Source organism: Lissotriton helveticus, chromosome 4_1, assembly GCF_964261635.1.
Source record: "Lissotriton helveticus chromosome 4_1, aLisHel1.1, whole genome shotgun sequence".
In the NCBI taxonomy this organism is placed as follows: domain Eukaryota; kingdom Metazoa; phylum Chordata; class Amphibia; order Caudata; family Salamandridae; genus Lissotriton; species Lissotriton helveticus.
In genome coordinates, this window is record NC_136063.1 from 987,694,155 (window position 1) to 987,715,856 (window position 21,702).

Sequence of the window (21,702 nt, forward strand, 5' to 3'; positions counted from 1 at the left end):
TCGACTAAGACAAGGATCAATCAGTCTAGACATGGATTAACAAACTCAGCCAGACCCTGACATCGGTTTCGTAAACAAGGACAAGGGGTTACTTTTTAACAGAAGAGACGCAAAGCAGATGGAAAAGCAAAAACACTCCGTTCGCCGTGCTGCCTGAGTGAGGGCAACACAAAATGGCGACGGATACAAAATGGCTGCTAAATACAGGATGAAGTCGAAAACCTCAGACCGTCCTTTTGCCATTACTCAGGCAAAACACAAAGGACTCAAGTTAGTCTGAGTCGATGTCGATGGCCATGAGGTCACTGAGCTGTTGCTGCAACATCATTTTAATGTTCTCTGTTTTCTGTGACACAGGCTTTGGGACACACAAGGTGGCACAAAGACCACAGATGGCGGGGCCACACTGCAAACAAAGACAACAAGAGAAAATGATGGCCAAAATCATTCCAAGAAAAGTTAACACCTTCCATCCCCATGTGGACAGTAGTCCCCAAAACCATCCCATCACTGACCAATCTCCTGTGTCCTGATGAATAGACTCGGAAATTACATGCAATTTAGAGGTGGCTTGGTATACCGTAGGGGCAATATCAGGAATATAAATGCAGCAACTAGACCCAATTAATTTACAGACTCCTCCTCTATCTGCAAGGACAATGTCTAAAACCATTCGGTTTTGCAAAGTCATAAGACGATCCGCCTGAAGTTCGGCTGTCAGATTACTCAAGGCTCCAGAAGTCACATTTATCGTAGCCTCAACAACACAAACTAGCTGTCTAATGTTTCTGCTTTTGGCCATTGGACCCCAGAAAGGAAGAAACCCTTTGATAAAGTCTCCTCCCTCTTGTCCTGTCGTGTCTCTGGAATCAATAACCCCTCTGCCATATCTCTTTCTGTGATGACCTGAAGGAGCAGTGTATGTCGGGGGAAGAAGAAAAGCCACGTAACATGTTCCTGAAAAATAAGTGGGAAGCCATGTATAAGCTCTGTCATGACAAACAAAATATGTACCTTGAGATGGTACCAACGGTGAAGAAATCAGGGGTGAATAGATATATGTATGGGAACAAACACTTTTTTCCTGTTTGTTCTTAATATTCTGACCATTTATCTGTAGACATAAATTACCTTGATGAGGTATGGTCCAAATTGGCAAAGATCTTCTTTGTCTAGCCTTATCTGTGAGGCTAGTAACGTAACGAGTCACGTTCCAACCATCATATGCTCGTTTCTCATCAACGGGAATCTTGCCAATGTCAGCAATTTTAGCCATAGTCACTATTCCCTTTATCAAAGAACTATGACTAGAATCTGCTCCACCATTATATGGACCACCAGGAGGATATCGAAGTTGATTCTGGTATTCATTAGAAAACAGTGCTAAATAAGCCCAAGCGGCACCTTCGTAAGAAAATGGAAGGACTAAATACGGCATCCCTCTTTCTGTGTTATGGGGCATGAGCCCACAAACCCAACAGTCAGTAGTGTTGACTACCAGTTGATGCTGATGTAACAACTGGATGAATGAATTGTTGAAGTATTCTGTTCTCCTAATTTGCTCATGATCTGGGAGTGTATGGAACTGATGCGGGGAGGTAGTAGTAGAAAAAGGTAAAGAAACAGAAGTAGGAACAGGTGCTTGCTGCATAGTGTGGACAACCCAACCCACACAAGCCAATAAAATACATGAACATACTAAAATACACAATGTTACGCCACATCGACTAAACAATAATTTCTTATATTTGTTTTTAATTTCAAGCTTTATATCATTCCCTTCCACTTCAGTATCCATTCTCTAAAGCGTTGCTCACAGTAATCTTCCTGGATCACTTAGTTGTGGTTTTTGCCGTCCTATGACACTGCAAGTCCTGCAGACCTATGTCACTACTCAGGTCACAGCCTAAGACTCATACCGTGACCCTGCAACTTGATGGATAGTGAAAAAGAAATGTCTTTCAAAAAAAGTATAACCAGAAAAAAAGAAAACAAAGTTCAATTGTCTTTGGTAAACCTAGGTCTTAGGTTGTACCGTGTCTTGCCAGGTAGCGTTTGCTCTTGAAACAAAGTCTCTGGGTTTGTTGTATTCAATCGAAAATGTGATGGTACAGCTTCTTGCAACACGTCGTCATCCTCTTTCTCAGAACTTGTCCAGTCCAGGCGTGCACTACTGAAAGGTACAAATTGGGGTACTTTTTCACTCTCACTGTCACCTACACCTTCTCGGACCCACTGGTCGTAAGGTAAAGGCAAAGGTACCCTCTTACAGTGCACGCCGTGGACCCAATTTTTCATTTCGACGACCTTCACTGATGTACGTGTCACAAGGAGCACTTGTCGCGGCGGCCCCCAACGAGGTTCCAAGTTCTTCTTCCTCTGAAAATTCTTCAGACAGACAAAGTCTCCGGGTTGAATGGAATGACTTGGATCTGAGGAAGCCTCCGGCAAAGTGTTTTGAACCTGTTGATGAATAACACGTAATTTAGTGGTGAGGTCATATAAGTAATCAACCAACATTGAGTATGGGATATCGGAATACTTTTTAGGTCAAGGGACTCCCCAGACATTGGCTGGGCGCCCAAAAACGACCTCATAAGGACTAAGTCCTAAACGAGAATGTACAGTTGTTCTCGTAGAGAGAAGTGCCAAAGGTAAAGCATTGGGCCAAGCAAGTCCCGTGCTGGCCTGAACCTTTGCTAATTTGAGCTTGAGGGTGCCATTATAGCATTCTACCAAACCCGCTGACTGAGGGTGGTTTGCCGCATGGAATTTCTGCCTAATACCAAGACCCGCACACACCTTCTGCATAATTTGGCCTACGAATTCACTTCCATTGTCACTCCAGACAATTCGCGGCAAACCAAACCTAGGGAAGAATTCCTTCAAGAGGACTTTGGCAGTAGACAAAGCAGTATTATCCTTTAGGGGGTAGGCCTCTATCCATCTAGAAAAGGCACAGACCACCACCAGAACATACTTGAGGTTATTGGAATGTTCCATGTGAATGTAATCAATTTGTAATACCTCAAAAGGGTACCTAGGGGGAGCAAAATGACCTGCCGGAGTTGGGGTTCCTTTTCCTGGATTATGCATCAAACAAACAATACAATGCTTCACCACATTTTCCGCACATTTAGGGATTCCTTCATTCTGCCATGCTGGAGCCAGAAGCTTGCATATTCCTTTCGCACTGATATGAGATGGACCATGCGCCATAATAACTACAGGTAGTACATAAGCATCTGGTAACAGCCAACGTTGGTGTTCTGACAACTCCGTCCAACACCCTGTCGCGTCCAACATTCCGGTACTCTCTCTCCACTTACTCAATTCCTTCTCAGTTGCTTCTTCTTGAATCATTCTCACACTTTCTACTGTGTCCTCACACATACCTCCTTCTCTGACCCATCTTGCAGGATCTGCAACATACATGCGACTCTTAACATCTTTCACTGTTTCTTTTGCTACCTCATCTGCAAAAGCATTCCCACGACCCACATCATCAGTGATCCTTTTATGTGCACTGCACTTCACAATTGCTATCTGAGTAGGCAAGGCAAGTGATTCGAGAAGATCAGTTACCAACTGACCATGCTGTATTTTAGTCCCATGGGAAGTAAAGAATTCTCTTTCCTTCCACAAACGACCAAAGCTATGAGCCACGCCAAAGGCGTATTGGCTATCGGTGTAAACAGTCACTCTCTTTCCCTTTGCCAACACACACGCTCTCGTCAGTGCAATCAACTCAGCTGCTTGAGCTGAAATATGTGTAATACGTTCAGTCTCTACTACTATATGCATGGTGGTAACAATTAGAAGCTGCAGTTGTCTCGCCATTAGGAAGCTTGAAACAAGACCCATCCAATCATAGGATCCCATCGGGGTCCACAAGTGGTGTATCTTTTAAATCTATTCTGCCTTTAGTTTCCTCCTCTGTACGAAGAAAACAATCATGCTGTTCTCGGGTATCTTTCTCTTCTTGAATGGGTAACAGAGTTGCTGGATTTAAATCATTACATCGCTTGATGTGTATATGACTAGCCAAGAGCGTCAACTCGTACCCAGACAAGCGAGCACTCGTGAGATGTTGCGTTTTCGTTCTGTTCAAAAAATATCGATGCGCTACTTGTTGCCGTTTTCCCTCCAGCAATACCAGTGCACACGACGGCAGTAGCCTCCGTCCAAATTTGTTACTTTAGAGCAATTTTTGGAATTTCAAAAATAATCACTGCGGCCCACCTCCAGACAGCATAAAAGGATTTATTTATGCAATACGATGACGCGTTTCGGCAGAAGCCTTTTTCAAATTAACTTTACAGTGCTCAAATGCCTATAGAGATAGCCCAAATAGATCATAGAAATAGAAGACATAATATCGTGCGTTTTGACTAATGTTCCAAGTTAAAATCCTATTAATCTAGCTGCTTCATAATGTAAACTCATTTTGTATTTTAAATGATTACACGAAAAAATGTGCATCAATGACATGAGACTTCAGTCAATATCCATTATTGCTTACGGAGTCTCGGCTTTGTACAATAAAGTTCCCAAATTCAAATCCAATATCCAGTGAGGAAGAATTGTTTAGAAGAAGGTATTTATTAATGAAAGATCGTATCACTGTTCATTGTGCACTGGGTCACATCAGAGCCCTTGCTTAACTTCCTGTCCCATAGCGACCCTCAAAAGTGTTAGTCAAATTTTGTGCAACACGACAATACTTGCTGTGTCAAACTCTCCCATGTGACAGGCTTTCTTTCCCCACAGGGTTGACGGAAGACCAAATTAATTCACAGGGCTTGTGGTTCCCTGACTCCTTTTTTCAGTTCTAGACATCATGTTACCCTTTCTCTGTCTGACAAAATCATGGGTGATGATTTAATTCTAAGTGCAAGGAAGCATTACAACTGGCACAAATACTATTCAAAGACTCAATACCAGAAAAGTTACCTAGGCCTCCCTTTTTCTGAGGCAATGCCAATGATTAAAACTCTTTAATGCAACGGTTCTAAACTTAGGGGCTATGGACCTCTGGGGTAAGCCACACTCTCCTAGGGGGGGTCCACTACTTTAAAACTGTTGTAAGCAAGCAATATCGGCCGATTTATAAGTATACCTGCATGAAATAAGCAAACATGAATGCTTAAAACACTCTGTAAAAAGGAAGGAATTTGAAATGGGAGACAAAATGGTATTCTGCTAGCCATACATTAATTCTTGAAACATTGTGAGTAGAGCAAATGAATCTAGTATGGATGATGGGTGTCCTCAAGGGTCTGTGATGCGCACATTCCAGCTAATATGTATGCAGGTGGCATCCACCCAATATTGGTCCATATCAGGGGTGTGCCACACACCTCTTCTTGGATGGTGGCAGTGTCATTCTCATAGGAGCTGGGCTTCACCCTGAGGTGGGAAAGGGGATTTGAAAGTGGAAATTAGAAGCACTACATGCTTCCTAACATGATGTAGATACAAGGGACACACACGGGTCTGTATAAGTGATGACATTTATTCTATCTCTTGTCATTTGTTTTATTAAGTCAAATGACTACTTGCTGTGCACAGATCCTTGTTCATACTTTTGGGTGGCATGCAAAGTCAACATACCCAGAACAGGTTCTAGCAGACGGACATCTAAAGTGGATTTTGAGTTCTACTGAGTGGCCAGGGGTGGTCTTTGCGGGGATGGTCAATACCAGCTCGTCCAAGAGGTCACAGGCAGGGGTCTGCACCTACCAACAATCATCATCTTCCACATTCAGGTGGTAACGATTTGCCAATGTTAGGAGCTGTGCCTTATTTGAGAACTTAATAAGTGTGCCGGCTTGGCAATTGCATGCAGTGTCTAGACCCCTAAGTGCCGAATATATCGCTCAGGCCACTTGAATGAGGAAAAGTTGTTTCACAGCGATGGGGCATTGTTTTGTCAGCCCGGGGCAACAGGATGTGTGTAGAGAACTTGGTTGCATTCACTCCATAGTATTTCTCGGTAACTCAGGCAACAGAGTTTAGGGGGAGGCATGGTCGGTCGGTGCACCACCCAGGCCTGTGGCAGGGGAGGAGTCATGTTTGGCCACAAAAGAGGTAGACAACCTCGGCATCAAGATTATAAGTGCAGGAGAATTCAAGATGGAATTATATTTTACACCTTTAATACAAGCCAGGGCATGGGTACTATGGTCTCTGCTGGAAGGTTGAGGACGCCCGCTACAGCAATTGTCCATAGCCAGTCATGGTGCTTCCTTACACAGCCCAGGGGATACTGGGGGATGGTGGCTGCACCAGGGGACCAAGTTATGGGCTGGTTGCCAAGGCCCACCTCCTGTAGTGTAGTTCATACATTCCCAATAGGCTCTGCGCATTGGAATAATATATACTGCAGGTTAGACGTAGGGCTAAGGTCTACTAGGTCTCTACCGAATATATTAGACTTAATTATGTGTGTGCCAGCTAGCTCAGAGGTCACTGGAAACTTTCTTGAAAGTACAAGATGGGATTAGTTTCTGACAACCAGAGTCGTGGAAACAATAGATAACTATTTTACTCAGTCAATCGTGTATACTTAGTTTCACCAGAGTTTCTGAGAAATTAGAGAGACGGGCGTTTTCAATAGAAGGTATTTATTGAACAGTCTTCTATCTCAAGCATGAGAAATGTACTGCTACAATAGTAATGCTGGTTATAAATTACAAGGCATATAATACAAACAGTATTATAAAGTAGTAATGTAAAAGCATGATATGGATTCTAAGCCATAAGTTCCTTTAAATAGATAAAATGCATAAAGTACATACAATGATAAAAGAGATGGCTAAAAGTACTCAACTGGTGCTTCTAAAATACGCCTACCCCGATATACCTGACCTAAGCCTAGCACAAGGGAAGAAATACGTTTAGGAGTAGTTTTAAGTTTAGTTTTCTTTGCCTAGAATCTGCCAAGAGTCTAATCAAGAATTCTCTAAGGGTCTAATCAGCTCCGTACCTTGGTTTAGAATGAAGGAGGTCTTGTATCTCTCTCTCAGGACTTGATCTCCCAGATACCCGCAAGGGTAAGCTGGAAACACTGGAGCTGGATTTCTCGGCAAGAGAAGAAACAACGTCTCTCAGTGCGTCTGCTGGAGGGTCGGCTTCCTTCGGCACTTGCTGCTGCAGGGCGTCGGGCAAGTAGTTAGTCGATCTGCTCCAAGAACCACAGTGTGTTAGTTTGGGCAAATGTAGGCATATTTATACCATGAAGGTGCCGAGTTTGACGCATGATTGGACTTAATAACGTCACTCATAGGTTCAATTCCTAGAAAACTCCAGGATTTCTTGGATAACTTAATATTCAAGCAGGGGGAAGATCCTAGCTGCGAAAGGCGGGTTTCTTCAAGAAATCGTTGTGAATTCTCGGAACTTAGTGGAAGTAGCCTTGCCGTATTTGGGCTGTAAGGCTCAGGCCAAATATGGGAATGATTTCTATGCCTATATAAGGATAGGGTAAAGTATACCTATATAAGGATATGAATCGGAAAAAGTTACACTAGGGTCCTAGATTCGTTTACAACACCCACTCCACGATCTTAAGTTCAATAAGACTAGACCTATAAGCACTGATCAAATCTAAAGTAACTGTTCACAATCCCACCCAAAATACAAATTTGCATTTGAAAAGGCTTGTTTACATGAAAAAACAAAAAGTGAAAGTACATTGTATGAGCTAATACGAAAGCATACCTTCAAATATTTACAAAGCAAAATGAAAATATACATTCATGAAATGTCTCTTAAGTCTGTACAGAAAAGAAAAAATCAAATCGAGACCATTTCATAGCATAATATTTGAAACCATTGTGTTATGATGGCTAGGCCAAAATATTGTCAGTAGGAAGTTCTATAAAGATATCTTGTTCTCTATGAATAGTTCTACTTCAAGCAGAATACTCTGTGCCCAAAAAAGTTTTTTTTCTAATTTTGGAAAAAGTTCAAAAGTTGCATTTGTAGAAAAGTTAGTAAGCCGGAGGGTTTGTTTTTGAAAAAATGAAGGACGAATTTCAGAGTTCAGGGAATGCCGGGTCAATATCATCAAAAGTTATTTTCAGAGTCAGGAGAAAACATCAGATCATCAAGGCTGGCAAAGAAGCTGTCTACCGTAGTAGGCGAAAGTGTAACTACTTGATCAAGCAGATCAAATGCGCATAGGTGTGGATCATTGCCGTCAGAGTAGTAAGCATTAGCAACGTCAGCAGTCGGTGTTACCTGTATGCCTGTAGTTTCTCGTACCTCACCCGTAGTTAAACTTGCCGGTGAGACCTCAATGAATGCCGTCATCAGAATTGGCAGCCGTTGGGAGAAACACGATGCATGAGCCGTTACAGGACCTAGAAAAGCGTTAACATCCGATGGCAGTACTGATGGAAGTGTAAGACAGATGTCTAACACGCATTCTTTGCCGCAAAGCAGGCATCGCAGAACAGGTAAGATGCAATCTTGCCAGATTGGTCTGAACGAAAGAAAGGATGTGGTGTTCAGGTCTCCTAAACGAGCCAAGCCGAGAATATGTGTTATCCGCTCACGATACCTCATTGCACGGAGGGCTTCTTCCATGGATATCTGGGTATCGTTGTTTGCCGGACTTGCCATATCGAAGCAGGAGAAATAAAAAGAGTATCCCAGCTACGAGTCCCAAGATGAGAGGTAGTCCGCCGAACACAGAGTGTACGAAATTTGGAAAAATGCCGAGGACCGCTTCAAAAGGTGCTAACAGTCCCGAAAAAATTGTCTTAAATACATGTGCGATTCTGCTGGTATCAGACATGTTTAAGATTTGGCTCAACATTTCTACAAAATGCGTAGGACTATTTGTTGATGATAGGGCATGTATCTCTGCAGACTTGCAGATCATACATTTCTCTAGACGAGGTCAGTGGCACAGTTTTTTGCAAAAGAATGGCTTTCATTCTGCTTAAAGTATCAATCTGTATAGAAGAGATATTCAGTGAAGGCCATAACGCCGTCCCTCTGTCTGACTTGCTCCTCGGATACAATACTTGCATACAACAAGTAACCCTGGAGGACACACTAACGAGATAAAGTTTTCCTGGCAACATGCCACAGCAGCTGTGATCATTCAGTAAACCGTAGCTGCCATTGGATAGCTGTCTGAAAATTGGTTTCTATTACTGTGGAGGGAGTTCCGTGCAGGTGGCATGAGAGGTTATTTGCAGAACCATCGCAGGCTCCATGTAAATTAATACCTTGGCACAAAAGTGTACCACTTAGTGAAATTTTACAATTATTACCACTAAGGAATACCTCTGTTCCCCTATTCCAACATTTGTGTGTGTAAGGTAAAGTCCAGGTTGAGTTAATGTATTCTTTACCCAATCTTTCATTCAGGCCCGCTGGTATATGCTGTAGACAATACTGAAATTGGAAAATCGTCACCGGTATTGTTATGGTGCCATGAATTATCCATTCAGGGACAGGTTTCTCAGAAACTGTCAATGGCAACCTTTCCAGTTTTTCAATGTTCAGCACCGTATAGTCTGCTCCTTTTTGTGCCAAAGAGATTTGTTTATCTGTAAGGTTAAATACAGAAAACAATGACGTTGTGTTGATTAGATGCCAAGGCACGTAGCCTGAACGCAGATTTTGCAACGTCCAGCCTAACTGCATGATAGAACGTTATTGGGACTGGCCATGTTGTAGCATTAGCAAGTCCTGCTCCATTATGTCAATGGCAGAAGATACAATGTTGTCCAAAGAATAAATTCTGGAGGACAGAGTCGTTAACCCATTGTCCACTAACAGAGAGACTTTTCTCTAGATTAATACGATCAATTTCTCGTATCTTTTCTGCAATTTCCATTTGCATTACTTTCCAAGCTTCATTGTACCCAGCGTATATACCGGCGTATATGAAACGTTTTTCATTGTATTCTTTAAGTATAGATAAGTGTTGTTTAATCTCCGAGAGTGTAGATGTCTGTAGCCATTCAAGGCATAGCTTCCCTACACTATAAGTAGTTACTATCCCTGGATGTTGTCTCTGGGAGTATCTCGGATCTGGCCTGTTCATTTTGAAACCCTGTGTTTTGTTCAGGAATCTATTTCGACAGTTATTAGTGTCTGTGGGCCAGATTAACCATTTTTTCCAGTCAGGATCAGTTCTGTTTTGTTTTAAAATGTGGGATACGTCTAAGTCCTTATCAATATTGTTATTACTTTCAGGTATGGGATTAGGTGTAGACGGTTTGTTTCAATCTTTATCTTAGCAATGCCAAGACAAGATGTTTGTTGAACAGTGTCATTTAAGAACATTATTTGTAATGGTATTATGCAGGCTCTGAATAATGCTTCTACACCTTGCACCTGTCAATCTTTTGTACCCCAGACGGTCTTCGTCTCAATGTTGTCGTTCCAAAAGACAAAACCCAATGTAGACATTTGAGCATAAAAGTTTGCAGAATAAATTTGTTTTGTGTTGGTCAACATTGTTTTCATTCCTGTCTTATTTTCATTTGTAAAATAAAACGTTGCTGGATTGGTAACATTATACCCTGAGAAGTATTGAAATTTCACATAAAATGTTTTGGAGCTGCCTATTGCTGGCGTTGGACAATGTTCCCATTGATTGCAAGTAAAAACATTTCTAGGTTTAGCAGATTTGTGCAAATAATGCTGACCATAGAGATTAAAACTATACATTTGTTCATAACCTGATGAACTTTGTAAGTATTCATGTTCTGTGAATTTTGCTGACATTTCTAAATCAGACATCATGTTATTAACAGCTTCAAAGTCCCAATCATCACTGAATGTGCTGGGTGATGCAAAGGCACATAAAGAAACCTTAAATTGGTGTGGAATCTTCAGCAGTTCCACCGGGCCATAAATGTCATAGTCAATAGTGTCCCATGCTATACCACCAGGTATAGGTACGGCTGTGATTTTCAGTGATGACAGGTCTCTTTTGTCACGATGAGATGATTTGTGAGGTGTCAGGACCAAGTTGATTTTCTGACTTGCTGTGTCCATAGAACTGTATTTTCCATCTATCATCCTTCCCAAGCTTAACACAAGTATAAGCCAGAGCAGGAGAAAAAATGCACCTAACCCAATCCAAAATTCAACCCATGGTGAAACCAAATATGTTTTTCCAAGTTGATGAAAGAGTTCTGTTAACTTTTCTTTGTATGTTTTTATTTTTCTTGGCGTTTCTTCAATTTCACCGAGATCTTCTGAAAAGGTATCAAAGTTTGTGAAATAGCCAGAAGCAGTTCTGTCAATTGTTGAGATAGCTTCAAGATTATTCGAAGTCACTGGAGCCTTTTCTCTTTTTACCATATCTATGTAGTCAGATGTCACATCATTGTAGATAGGTGTGTCTTGACGAACTGTTCTTTGGGCTTCCAGAGGCATAAGTTCCATCGCTTTGTTCCATAGTCCTTCTTTTCTTACTGCAGGTTTATCAAATGTGATAAGTCTTTCAGTTTGAACCTCTTGGATTGTAGCAAGATTTTGACGCCTGCTACTTTTCGGGAGTCCACTGGGCCTACTACTTAATATTGGCCACATGATTGTGGTTTGACCAGGTCGATTGACACAACTCTGTTCTCCCTTTTACCAGCAAGGGGCGGTAGTACTACTGATCTTGTTCCGTGCCAAGACAGGTACGGCTTTTCTGTAAGAAGGCCCAAATTCCTTCTTTACCGCAATTTTCTCTCTGACTAGATCCCCAATCTTTGCAATCCAGGCAGGTCTTGCTGGGACAGGTGGTTTTCCTTCAGCGGTCGTTTGTTTCTGTATTGTATTACTCAGACTTCTTCGTGTTTCATTTAAGTCCTGTAAAACAGCCAAACGATCTTTGATATTTTATTTTTATTTTATTTAGCGATTTGTATAGCGCCTGGTGACCCAAGGGCATTCCCGCGCTGTAAAAAGGCTGATATCCATTGAGGGAAGGGAAGGGAGGAGGCACATTTATTTCGGGAATGGGTGCGTTTTCAGTTTTTTGCGAAAAACCAGGTAACTGGATTCCAGTCTGAGGGTGCGTGGGAGGGAGTTCCATCCCATGGCCGCTTGAACCGAGAATCGTCGTCCTCCTGTGCGTGTCCTTTTGAATTTGGGGAAGTTGGCTAAGTGCTCATTCTCCGAACGGAGGGATCTGGATGCTTTGTGGGGGGTGACCAAGCTGCTGAGGATCGCAGGGCCAGATCCGTTGATTAGTTTGTGTGTCGTGCACATGGCTTTGAATTCCACCCTTTGGCGCACAGGGAGCCAGTGCAGGGCCTTGAGGGCTGGTTTTGCTGACACTCTCGAGGGAAGGTTCATGAGCAGACGTGCCGCAGTGTTCTGTGTCCGCTGTAGTCTCGTCAATGTGGCCTCTGGGGCTCCGAGGTAGACCATATTGCTATAATCCAGACGGGACAATACTAGTCCCTGGATAAGGAGTTTCCTGGAAGCAGGTGGTAATAAGGGGAGAATCTTACGGGTAGTACGCATGAGCCCAAAACAGGTACCCGCAGTTTTGGCCGCTTGCGTCTTCATGGTGAGCTCAGGTTCTAGCCACACTCCAAGGGTTTTGATTTCATGCTTCGGAGAAGGGATTTCTCCGTACACGTCAGGCCAGACTGTTGGGGGGATGGTCGCCCATTGTTTTCCCAGGAGCATCACTTCCGTCTTAGACCCATTTAATTTTAATGATGAATCACTCATCCAGCTGTGGATTTGTGTGAGACAGTTGGCCAGGTTCTCTGGGTGGTCGACTAGTTGGGATAAGGAGACGACCAGTTGAGTGTCATCAGCGTAGCTTACCATTTTTATGTCAAATGGTGTCACCACGTCTTCAAGAGGGGCCATATATGCATTAAAAAGCGTCGGGCTCAGGGAAGATCCCTGAGGGACCCCGCTTGTGAGGGGGAGGGTGGATGAGTGGTAATTGCCGTCCCATACCTGGAACGTGCGTCCGGTGAGGAAGGATTCTATCCAGCTGAGTGCCGTCCCGGTGATCCCTGCTGCCGCGAGTCGGTGGAGAAGGACACAATGGTTAACTGTGTCGAAGGCTGCACTGAGATCCAGGAAGATCACTGCCACTGACCCTCCTGAATCCAGTATGCGCCTTGCCTCCTCGATGACGGCGAGGAGGGCAGTATCTGTGCCATGACCCGGGCGAAATCCAGTTTGGGATTCCCGTAGGACGTTGTTTGTTTCAAAGAACTGGGACAATTGTCCGTTGACCAGTTTCTCAGCTACCTTGCTGATTGCCGGAAGGAGTGATATTGGTCGGTAGTTTGCCATATCTGCTGGATCGAGCTGGGGTTTTTTAAGGAGTGCTTTTACCACGGCGCTCTTCCAGCTGGCAGGAACAGATCCCTGGGCAAGTGAGCTATTAATAAGCTCCATGACCGTGGGGACGATGACAGGGGCCACGGTTTTGAGGAATCTAATGGGAGCCGGATCCAGAGGTGATCCGCTTCTCATTTTGGTCATGGTTCGTTCTACCTCTACGTATGTTACTGTCCTGAATGTCGCAAGTTGAGGGCGGGGTTTATTTTCGGTCTGGCTGGGAGGTGGAGGATTGTCCAAATGGCTGGCGGGACCAGGAGAGGGGAGGGAAGCTAGAATACGGGCGATTTTGTCGTCGAAATAGGTGGCTAGATCATTACTTCGGTCCACCGGGGGGGAACTGGAGGAAGGAGAGTTAGGTACTTTAAGCAGCTCCTTAACAATTAGGAAGGATTCCCTGGCCGAATTGGAGGATTCTGTTATCCGCGTGTCATAATGGGAAGCTTTGGCGTGCCTAATGGCATCTTTGTAGAGTCTGACTGTATTATGGTATGCTTCCTTGCTGGTGTGCTGCCAGTCTTTCCTCCAAAGCCGTTCGGCTCTTTTACAGTTTTTGCGGAGTAGTCGGAGGTCCGAAGTATACCACGGGGCGGACCCGGGTTTACCGTTTTTATCCTCCCTGGTTCTTAGTGGGAGTACGGAGTCCAGGGAGGTGGTGATCCACTCTCTGAAATTACTGTCGGCGACAACCGGGTCTTCTGCGTGTACAGGGATGGTGTTTTTAAGATTCCTGGCCCATTCTTCGGTGGGAAGTCTGGACCAGGTCCTGTCCCTGATGTAGGTAGGCGGTTTTTGAGGTGTCCTGAAAGATCCTGGTAGTAGGAAGGAGACTAAGAAATGGTCTGTCCAGGGTAAGGGAGAGGCCTCCTTCATTTGCATCGCAGGGGTGCTAGTGAACACTAGATCCAGCAGGTGACCCTTAGTATGAGTGGCTCCAGAATTAAGGAGGTGGATGTCAAGTGCTGCCAGATCGGAGATCAGGTCAGCTGCTGCCGGGTCGGTAGGGTCATCCAGATGGATGTTTAGATCCCCTACGATCAGGAAATTTGATAAGGAGTGTGCCTGGGTCGCTACAGTGTCCAGGAGAGAGCTAGCGAAAGGGCCTGGATGACCGGGAGGGCGGTAAACATGGACTCCTGTCAGTGAGTTGGTCGGGTCTAGCTTGATTGCAAATTGCAGGCTTTCAGAGTCAGGGATCTGCGCATCGCCGGATTTGCAATGAAGGTAGTCCCGATGAATGATGGCAACACCACCACCTCGGCCTAAGGGGCGGGGTAGGGACTGAATGAGGAAGCCCGGTGGGGTAGCTAGCACCATGTCTGACTCCGAATGTGGGGCGAGCCATGTTTCCGTGAGGAAGAGGATGTCAATCTCCTGGTCTTCTATGAGGTGGTTAATCTGCGTCGCGTGTTTAGGGAGCGATCGGCAGTTTAACGATGCCAGTTTCAGGGCAGCGGGCTTGTGAGGTTTTGTAGGTAGTTTGAGCTGGACTGGCTTGCAGAGGGAACAGCGGATGAAAGGTCCATTTAGGTCATGAATGTATCACAAGGGGAGGTGGGGGGTCTGAGGCTTAGTAGCTCCCGACGTGAGTAGCTTACCTTAGGGGCAGTTGTATCCGCCAGGGATTGTGGGATATCAAAGGGTTTTTGTTCTACCACTGAAGTCTGACTATCGAGGTCCCCGATAATCATTCTAGTACCAAATATTAGTTCATACGGAGTGACTCCACCCAGAGAATTTCTTGGCAGATTCTTAAGACTACGTTGGACACTTATTAGACGTTTGACCCACCCGTCACCCGAACCTAATACCTTGGCTGTTATGGATTGCTTAATGTCACGTTTTTTTCTTTCCACTACCAAATTACCCTCGGGATGGAAGGGACTAGAATACCGCAATGCAACGTCCAAGCTGACCATGGCTTCCTTGTAAGCCCTAGAGCTAAATGCAGGACCCTGGTCGGAATGTAGCATGCCAATTGCGTATGTGCCGATAAAGACTCGCAAATCCTTTATAACAGTTCTGGCGTCACCTGAGCGCTGGGGCCACATCCAAATAAATCTTGTCCTAGTAGTTGTGGGATCGCATTCGTCTATTGTGACTTTTGCGTGTAGATAGTCTAATGCTGCCTAACAACGGTATCTGAACAGGGCTGGCTACTCTGTAGTCTGGTGACTGGTGGTCATAAAGGGTATGATAACTGTACCAAGTATCACAGTTTATTCCAAATTCGTAAGCTTGGACGCTCATTCCTGGCCACCAGTACATCTCTTCTAATTCTTTTAAAGATTCCAAGAGCCCATGGTGTCTCAGACCCTCTCCCATATGTGCTTCTTGAACCAATTAAGCTCTCCGCTTCCTGTTTGGAATCACTCTTTCCCCCACTCCAGGGATTCGAGAAAAAGGAACGGAGTTTGCATCAATTATGTATGTATACGTGAGTGGATAGTTCAGGGGTAACGCTGCATGATTGCCTTCCATTGAGGCTTTTACTGCTAATAGCATTTCACCATCTATTGCTCTTGTTGAGTGTTTTATTGTAGCTACGGAAGCCGTTTGTACAGCTGCCTTCGCGGCTTCATCAGCCAATGAATTCCCTGCAACGTGAACGTCATCACGCTTATGACTCAGTGTATGAATCACGTGAGTTTTTTGTAGTTTTTTCTGTAACAGAACTACTTGTTCCCAAAGCGTTTTATGCTTAATTGTGCCACCTTTTGCGTCTTTGAAACCGTTTTGAACCCAGTTCTGCAGATACTCATTGTAAGATTGTACACAGTAATACGAATCGCACACTATTAGTGTGGGGAATTCGCGATCGGTATTCTCAAGCGCCATCTTAAAAGCCTGTAGTTCAGCTCGCTGAGCTGTACAGTCCCCGAGTGATTGAGTTTTAATGACCATAGGTCTGAATTTGCCTTCGCGCCAGCGACCTTTAACAATCGCGCACACAGCACTATAGGCTTGTTTACCCCCAATAGCGGGCTGTGCTGATCCGTCTGTATAGATTATACATCCGTAATGTTCCAGAGGCAGAATTTCAGTCGGCAGAGGACATTCATATTCGTATTGGAGAAATTCTTGTGTCTTTAAATTAGTGTCAAAATGGTATTCAACATCTGTTGCAGCAAGAGAGTTAACCCATTGAATCCATCTTGGATGTAAAGCTTTTGCATTGGGAATGCTAGCTCTTGTCACTGCTTCTAAGGCAGGTACAGGTGTAATGATCATTATACGTTTACCCTGTGCGAGAGCTCTCTCTTTTGCTACTGCAGTTTGAACCGCTGTCAGAATTTTTTCTGTTGATGAGAATTTCATTTCAGCTTGTGTGTACAAGTGTGGTTTGTAAGCGATTGGTACCTTTTCACCTTCATTAAAGGTCAGGTATGTGAATCCGCTTTTTCCTGGGATGACACGGATCACTAGATTGCGAACGTTTTCGCGTGTCTGTAACTGTTTTTTAGCTAACATGTCCGTTTGGACTGAGTCAGAATTTCTGTGTGCGCTTGAGTCCAATTTGTTGGTTTGAAATCAGGTTTGATTAGTTTGTAGAGAGGTTTAACCCTTTCTGCGTAATTTAGAACATAAGTTCTACCGAAATTCAGGAAACCTAGAATTGACTGTAGTTTTTTCAGTGTTTTTGGAGATTGAAGCAGCGCACACTTCTCAAGAAAGTTTGCTGCCAGGCTTTTGCCTTCACTTGATAACTCATACCCCAAAAATAGGACATTGAGGTGGGCAATTCGTGATTTCTTAAAATTGAATTTATACCCTTCAGAAGCAAACCCAAGTATTATGGTGTTCACTCTTTTCAAGTGTACATCCAAATCGTCATCTGTAAGATAGATGTCATCGACATAAGATAATGCCTCATCGTCGTACATTTGTAGTAACTCTGTTACTCTGGCTGAAAAGAACCCTGGACTATTCTTGAATCCCTGGGGGAGACGGCAAAATTGTTGCTGTGTCCCCAAGATTGAGAAAGAGGTCAGGTGTCTGCTTTCTGGTGCAATGTTTTGACAGAAAAACCCATTTGAAATGTCCAATGTGTTTTTTTATTTTTTGCGCACGATGTTATTCATCAGTGCAGCACTATGTGAATTTAGTACTGCGAATGTTTTACAACAGGAGTTTAGGTGTCTGTAATCCAAAACTAGATGATATGAATTGTCTGGTTTGGAGACAGGAAACAAAGGATTTTTCATAGATGAGGTGCATGTTTCAATCAGCCCTTGATATTCAAGTTGATTTAGAATCTCCCTGACTTGTTTTTTAGCTTCCTGTTTAACAGGGTACTGTCTCTGTGCAGTAGGTTGCATTTTTAACTGTATTTTGTGGTGAGGAGAGTCCCCATCCCATCCTACGTGATTTTTATATAATGCTGGAGCTTGAGCTACAGCCAATTTCCTTGCATATGTATATTTTTTATGAATTGGAATGTGATTTGAGAAGGCTGGCATAATCATTTCTTCGCCGTGTGGGCACTCCCTAACAACAACAGTTGGCCAGTCTTTTTCAGCTAGAAGTATGTCATAACCCTTGGAAAGCTTGTCCCAAAAGAGTGCTTTTATTTTTCTAGTTATGTCCCCCTCCATCCGGAGTGTTATTTCATATAACTTGTGGGGTGTACTAACCCTGGTGTCGGCAGTTTCAACTTGAATGTATTCATTCAAGTCCACTGTCTCCAGATGATCCATCAGGATCTTGCTAGCTATGGTCACTTCTGCTACGCTGTCTAGCATTGTCTGACCCCCTTCCCCCTTCTTCAGTTGTGTCCTCAGAATCCTCTGCATGTTTAAATTTTATGCTTGCTACCTTCTTCTTTGAAAATTGAGCTTTTTTACTTTGGTGAACGGGTTCTTTGTCTTTGGACTTGACGCGTTCTTCTTTGTGTTCTGACCGTCCTCTTCTTTCTGATTTCTGCGAAGAAGTCTGAAAAGATCGAGAGGGACGTGTGTCATTATCTTGATATCTATCAGGTTTTCTTAAAGTATCCCTATTTCTAAGGTTATATCTTTTTTCAGAGGGCTCCCGTTGGGGAGATCGTCCTCCCCGTTCAGGAGATCTAACTCTCCGTTGGGGATAACTTCCCCTGGACTGAGAACGCTTCTCTCTAGGAAGTGTCTGTTTATTATTTTCCCACTTCTTTCTAGGAGTAGTGAGATTGTTTTTAATAAAAACTTTTTCAGGATTTTTCGCTAATTGTGGTTTTAGTGGTTTCGCACCCAAACTATCTCTACCTAATTCTTCATAGGATTTTTCAATGATTCTGGCAAGCTCATACGGTTGCTCAGTAATGTCTGTTTCTTTTAATTTCTGGCGGATTGCCACTGATGCTGCTTCAGCTCTAATGTTGGCTAGTATTATAGCCGATACCTGTTTGAAATCTTTCAGTAATTTCATGCCTAGATTTAAAGCTGGTTCTGGACCGTATTCATTTTGAATCTGTCTTAAAACATCTGGTATTACCGCCATGGACGGAACACCATGTGTTTTTGTGTAGATTGAAGCAAAGACTGTGCACCAAGTGTCACAGTCCTCTATGTGTGGTGCAATCCCATAGGTAAACAGATTGTCAGAATCCTGTTTCTCATGAGGTGTACTATCAGGAAATACTGCCTCTATTTGAGTAATTTTTTGTGCTAACCGAAACGGAATTTGTTTCCTTTTGGCAGGCAACTTTCCAATGACCGATTGTATAGTCTGTGGTGTTATTTTATTTGTGTTCCCCTGGTGAGGGGTGTGCTGTGGAATTTTTACAGCTGGTTGGACTGTTAATGTCCGCATGACATATTGGACCAATTGTCTATGTATTTTAATTAACTGTTTTAGCTGTGCTAACAATTCTACATCTGACATCCTTTCAATGTCTGGATGTGGTGTATAGCTGGTTAGTACCGGCCATGTAACTCAAGGTCTACCTAGTGGACCGAGCCTGGTAATGTGATTTTCATGTTTTAGGGCGCCTTTAAACCAGAGCTGATGCTCTTGGTAAGTTAATGGAATTTCAATGTCCTCGAAAGGAACGGATTCCGTTGGAGGTTCCTCTGCTTTGTAGTAGTGGAACTCTCGTGTTCCTGCATTTGCTGCTGGAAACTGAATCCATAAATAGAATACCTCTGTCTGCCGATATTCATGTGCCTCTATGACAAAGATTACTCTGCCTCCTCTTGCTGATACTCCATTATTTATCAGTTTGTAAGTTATACTTTTTCTTACATTTACCGAGAGCAGTATAGCATCCCTGTCATTTTCTAGTATTTCAGCGTCATCTAAGATCGCTTGAGCTGCGGCTGCAGCTAATTCTTCGTCAGTAACCATTATTTTTTACTTATTGAAGCGTTTGCAGAATAAGTTTCAAGGAAACAAAGATTAGGTGCACAATATTTTGGAACACTGTATACTTCAACGTTGAACAAACCAAAAACTAATACATAGGATTTTTCGTCCTACTCAGTTTTGGCGGATATTATCCTTTCACCCACTCCAGACGTCTTTTGGAGTTTTTACGGGAAAAAAAGGTCTGTGTGAAAAGCACGACTGAGTTACTCTAGTATCTAGCGTTAAATTATCGCCTTACCAAACGTTGGCGCCATGTAGTGTAGTTCCTATATTCCCAATAGGCTCTGCGCATTGGAATAATATATACTGCAGGTTAGACGTAGGACTACGGTCTACTAGGTCTCTACCGAATATATTAGACTTAATTATGTGTGTGCCAGCTAGCTCAGAGGTCACTAGAAACTTTCTGGAAAGTACAAGTAGGGATTAGTTTCTGACAACCATATAACATGACAACTTTGTTTCCCAAGAATAAGAAACCAATCTTCAGAGTCGTGGAAACAATAGATAACTATTTTACTCAGTCAATCGTGTATACTTAGTTTCACCAGAGTTGCTGAGAAATTAGAGAGACGGGCGTTTTCAATAAAAGGTATTTATTGAACAGTCTTCTATCTCAAGCATGAGAAATGTACTGCTACAATAGTAATGCTGGTTATAAAGTACAAGGCATATAATACAAACAGTATTATAAAGTAGTACTGTAAAAGCATGATATGGTTTCTAAGCCATAAGTTGCTTTAAATAGATAAAATGCATAAAATACATACAATGATAAAAGAGATGGCTAAAAGTACTCAACTGGTGCTTCTAAAATACGCCTACCCTGGTGTACCTGACCTAAGCCTAGCACAAGGGAAGAAATACGTTTAGGAGTAGTTTTAAGTTTAGTTTTCTTTGCCTAGAATCTGCCAAGAGTCTAATCAAGAATTCTCTAAGGGTCTAATCAGCTCCGTACCTTGGTTTAGAATGAAGGAGGTCTTGTATCTCTCTCTCAGGACTCGATCTCCCAGATACCCACAAGGGTAAGCTGGAAACACTGGAGCTGGATTTCTCGGCAAGAGAAGAAACTGCGTCTCTCAGTGCGTCTGGTGGAGGGTCGGCTTCCTTCGGCACTTGCTGCTGCAGGGCGTCGGGCAAGTAGTTAGTCGATCTGCTCCAAGAACCACCATGTGATATTTTGGGCAAATGTAGGCATATTTATACCATGAAGGTGCAGAGTTTGACGCATGACTTAATAACGTCACTCAAAGGTTCAATTCCTAGAAAACTCCAGGATTTATTGGATAACTTAATATTCAAGCAGGGGGAAGATCCTAGCTGCTGAAGGCGGGTTTCTGCAAGAAATCGTTGTGAATTCTCAGAACTTAGTGGAAGTAGCCTTGCCGTATTTGGGCTGTAAGGCTCAGGCCAAATATGGTAATGATTTCTATGCCTATATAAGGATAGGGTAAAGTATACCTATATAAGGGTATGAATCGGAAAAGGTTTCACTAGGGTCCTAGATTCGTTTACAACACTCCCGTTGGGTGTCAGGGGGATCCCTGTATTGGGTTGGCACTGGCACAGTTGTTTGGGGGACCAGCTGTTATGCTGGCCCAAGCTCCCTCTGTCTTGAGGGAGCAGGTGAGTTTTTCCTTGTAGAGGACAACTTATAGAGGGACCAGGAGGGTTTTATGCTGGGTCACAATCAATTGAATCAGTCAATGTCACAAGGGCCCGAGGGGTAGTCAACCATGACTCCTTTAGAGTATTTGCTAGGAAATTGCATGTATTAGCTATTGAGTATTGGCTAGGAAATGTAGTGTATTAGCTATGTCCATGTGATAATCACAATGCTGTTCTGTACATATTTTAACTTTATATGAAAAGTAAAAATGTGTCGTGTTTATGAGGTATAATGAATACGGCCAGAGAATGTTATATTCTCTAACACACGAATGGTGGCTTGCATTGGGTCAGAATCAGCTATGTTTTTATTGGTGTGTAATGACTTTCTGGATTGATATATGACTGGTCTTGCTG